The following is a 4,752-nucleotide window of genomic DNA, read 5'->3' on the forward strand; positions in this document are numbered from 1 at the left end:
GTTCTTTCGTCGTGAGATGTTGCGGTTGTTTCCACACTACCTCCCCATGAAACACTCACGCAGACACTGATGAACGAGGGAGACGAGAGGCTTTCCCTGCTCAACCGCACAATCATTCCCTTCTGTATGTTCACCTTTGCAATAAAGTCCTACAACTGGAATTGTGTCGTGTTTTATGAACTATATTTCAATAATAGATTTTTTAAAAACTACCTAAAATAAGAAATAAAAGCGCAAAAATATATATATTATCTGGAAATCAACGGTTTCTGAGTTAGGATTGGTCAGGAATGCTTTAAGGCGGGGCTTAATGAGAGCGACACGCGTCAAAATATGAAAACCACGCCCACTGGAAGGGAAAACAAGATGCCTCCTTCATTACTGATTTATTAATCGGAACAATGTCTAAAGCTGCTATGTGACAAGGTGTATAGTATACAAGCTAAAAAACACAGAACTACGTTTTATAAGCTGTCGTTTAAGGACACAAAAGAACTATGTCTACTGGAGGGAAATTTACCAGCAACAATAAATATTTTTTAATCATGTCAAAGGATTATTTTACCACCCTGAAAAAAAGGAGATATATTGAGAAACTAAATTTGATTGGTCGAAGTAAGTGCTCCTTTTCCTTACCTTCAATTTGTTGGAGAAATGATCCAACTGAATGGCCCGAAGTGAAATAACCTGACATCTGCCACTATTTGTGTCCTTATAAACTCTCGTTTTTGGGGTCGACAGCTTGTAAAAGCGTAGTTCTGTGTTTTTTTTTTTTTTAGCTTGGTTACTGTACACCTTGTCTCATAGCAGCTTTTAGACATTGTTCTGTTTTTTGTTGTAAGTCAGAAATGACAAGGAGTCCGCTTCTTGCAATACAAAATGAATGGAGAGCGTTGGATTGTTTACCCCGCAATGTGTGGGCGTGGCCTAAATGCGCTCGGTTTCTGAGTTAGGATTGGTCAGTAGTGCTTTAAGGCGGGGCTTAATGAGGATCAAATCAAAGCCGTTAAAACGGCTCTCGGAACAAGTCGCAAGTCCCGATCAATTATTAGAGATGGCCTAAATTCGCGCTGCTTTGCTGTATTTGTTGTTACGAAGACAAGAATTTAAAAATATATATGTGGTTTGCTGAGTAGTCAACAGTCTCGTCAATGTCAAAATGATTGAAATGGCCAATCAAATCACAGTGGGCGGGGTTTATTGTTCACAGACGTCACGCAAGAGAAGCGTCGAAAGAGCGTGAGGTAAGATGGAAGTAGCAAAACATTTAATATTTGACAACTGTTTTATGATAGAAACGATAAAAGATCGACGGTAATATCCAGAGATGCAAATTACTCAACGTTTTTGAAATATGACTGCTCTGAAGTGAAGATATGGTAGGTTTACGTTCATGTAATTCATAATTCAGTGTGACAAGACAAGAAACGTTTGGCGTTTTTTTTTTTTTTTTTTTTTTTTTTTAACGTTTGGCGTTTTCAACCAGTCCAAGTCCATTTTGTCGAAATTGAGATGTATATATCATCTAAAGTTGAATAAATTATCTTTTCATTGATGTATGGTTTGTAAGGATATGATAATATTTGGTCAAGAGACAACTATTTGAAAATCTGAAATTTCAGAGTGCAAAAAAAAAAAAAAAAAAATCAAAACACTGAGAAAATCGCCTTTAAAGTTGCCAAATGAAGTTCTTAGCCATGTATTTTACTAATCAAAAAGGTAATTTACAAAATATCTTCATTGAACATGAATCTTTACTTTATACCCTAATGATTTTTGGCGTAAAATAAAAATAATGAGACCCAAACAATGCATTTTTGGCTCTTGCTACAAATATACCCCTGCTACTTAAGACTAGTTTTGTGGTCCAGGGTCACATATTAGACATACAAATAAAAATGCATATGCACATGTTTTAAATTATTATTAGTAAACAGTTAAAAACAGGGCTGCCAACTTTTGAGTTCAGCTTGGAGTGAGAATTCCCACAGCAGTGTCTTTAGGGGGGTCCGGGGGCATGCTCGCTAATGCTAAATTCATCTATCTGGTGCACTTTGAGAGTTCACAATTCAGAGCTCCAATGCAGTTTCAGTGTGCAAACTAAAAGAAAAAAGCTGGTGAATTGACTTAAAATGATAAAATAATTGATAATAATAATTTTATATTATTATTCCAACGACAGTAATATTGGAAAACAATTCTGTAAAGTAAATAAAAATTAGTATTTCACCAGTATGTTATTTTATCTTATTCTACAGTAGGGGAATTACAATACTTTTGTTGTAATTTCTACACTTGCAAGCAGGGCCCATTTTATTCATGATACAAATGAAATTTTTGGGTGATTTGAGAGAATTTACCAGCCATAAATATTTTTTTTTCTGGCAATGAAACTGTTTTTGCAGTTGCTGCTACTACAACTAAACATTTTTTAATAAAAAATAATAATAAATTGAAAATTAGAACTAAACACTGCATTTTAATCATGATACAAAAAAGATGGTACACACATGTTCGCATGAGCAGTTTTTTTTTTATTTTATTTAAATTTGGTCTGACTTCAGCATTGTGAAATTATTTGTTATTTTTTAATATATTTATAAAAATGTCATACTGTGTTTTCATCATAAAATGCTGTAAAATAACTGTTGCAGTGCTGCAAAACTATTTACTTTTCTTGTTGTGGTAAAAAGTTATGTACAGTAAAAAAATTCCTAGATTTAGTCATTATAAATAATTGCAACTGCATTTAAAAATATATATATTTTGACACGAAAATTCAAATATTTTTCTGTAGTCTGCTGTTCTGAGAAATTATATTTTTCTCATATTCGAAAATTAATCCTTCCTTCATGAGGAATTTATCACTCCCGAAATTTTGCTTCTTGTACCTATACAGCCGTTAGCAGGACGAAAAACAAAACTTTTATTCAAATTCTAAACGGATTATATGTAGCCTTGGAGTGCGCAATAGCCCTTCCTTGATAATCACTAAAAACGTGTCGCTTCAGTTAATCGCAAAAGTCCCTTTATAATCAATGAACCGCTTATTTACAGTGAGAGGACTGGCAAGTGTACAGGGAAAAAAATCTGGTGTTTAGTGGTGAGTGAATTCAGGACGCAATGTCCAATCACAGGCGTTCTAGATCAACAGAAATGTCTGTGATTGGCTACATTGCTCAGCGCTACGAAAACAATTTGTCTTTTGGCGATTTCCAGAGCACAAACACAAATACGCCCTGGAGCTTTTACCAAATCTGTTTAGCCAATATCTTATATTATTACAGTTTTAACTGAGGGTGCTTTTGACTGCGTGAGAAAATGGATGTGTGGCGTGAGAGCGTGTGAAAAGTGTAAATTGCGTGAGTCTCACGCTGAATGCGTGAGAGTTGGCAGCCCTGTAAAAATGATTACTTCCCGACAGAGTATTTAATTCACTGTTCTATTTCTCCTTGCTTTGACTTACAGAATCCAGACACTCAAAACGTTTATTAAAATATTTCATATTTCAGTGCAGTAACTTTCTTTATTGAAAACTGTTATACCACAAATACGTATTTAAAACATATTTTCAGAAACATAATCAATACTTGGCACCATGAACAATTGATTACAAAACTTTCAATTATAACAATGCATATTCTCAATTGAACAGCCTAAATGAATGATCGCTGTTATGGTGGTATATCAATATAATGTCAGATTTTAAATGCTAATGTAAGCCCGTCGCCTACTGTTAGCATGCTCAGTTGGATTCTGACGTCTCGATGGAGCTTCTTGTTCAGATTATCGATGCTGATGGTGTCGATGTCGCCTTCTGCTGGGTTCACCACTTTACCGCTCCACAGAACCTTAGGTTAGATATTTGATTGGGAAGAAATTAATGCTTTCATTCATTAAGGAGGCATGAAATTGATCAAAAGTGACTGAAAATACCTTACAAAAGATTTAAATTTTAAATAAATGCTGTTCTTTTGAACTTTCTATTCATCTGTGATAATCAGAAATGTTTCTTGAGCAGCAAACCAGCATAGAATGATTTCTGAAGGATCATGTGACACTGAAGACTGGAGTAATGAGCAAAAAATATCAGCTTTGATCACAGGAATAAATTACACGGTACTGTATATTCATATAGAAAACAGCTGTTTTAAATTATAATAATATTTCATAATTTTACTGCTTTTTTGATCAAATAAATGCAGCCTTGATGAGCTGAAATGAGTTAAATGAAGAAAGATATTATATGAACTCACATTATCTATAGCGATTATTCCGCCTTTTCTGACCAGCTGCAGGGATTTCTCATAGTAGCTGTCGTAGTTGACTTTGTCAGCATCAATGAAGACAAAATCAAACGTCTCTGCTTCACCAGCGGCCAGAAGCTCATCTAATAACACACAACACACACATTAGACGAACATTATAAGGCAGGTTGTCTTATATTTTCTGCTCCGATTATTTTGGTTTGAGGTCGTTCATGTGTGTAAAACACACTGACATGTGCATCGTAACATCCTCAACAAATTTCACATTTAATATGAATTAATATGAATATGAAAAATCTTAAAAATCTTTTGACTTCAAAGCAGATGAGACCTAATGGACAATATATTTTAAACTTTTTTTTTGTTTTTTTTGTGTGTTTTTTTGTTATTGTTAACTAAAACTAAAACTAAGACCATAAAAAAAAACATTGTCATAATTTAAAATATAATAAACATTGACAAATAAATTATTGGAGATTTTCAT

General features: G+C 34.0%; 1 long non-coding RNA gene across 1 annotated transcript; it reads right to left on the bottom strand.

The window, feature by feature from the left end:
- Positions 1-3,506: 3,506 nt before the first annotated feature.
- Positions 3,507-4,391, bottom strand: LOC141298422 (uncharacterized). Its single transcript, XR_012341581.1, has 2 exons — positions 4,257-4,391; positions 3,507-3,851 (listed from the first exon to the last, which is right to left on the bottom strand). It is a non-coding gene; the product is annotated as an uncharacterized lncRNA (long non-coding RNA).
- Positions 4,392-4,752: the final 361 nt, after the last annotated feature.

Source organism: Garra rufa, chromosome 22 (assembly GCF_049309525.1).
Source record: "Garra rufa chromosome 22, GarRuf1.0, whole genome shotgun sequence".
Taxonomy (NCBI): domain Eukaryota; kingdom Metazoa; phylum Chordata; class Actinopteri; order Cypriniformes; family Cyprinidae; genus Garra; species Garra rufa.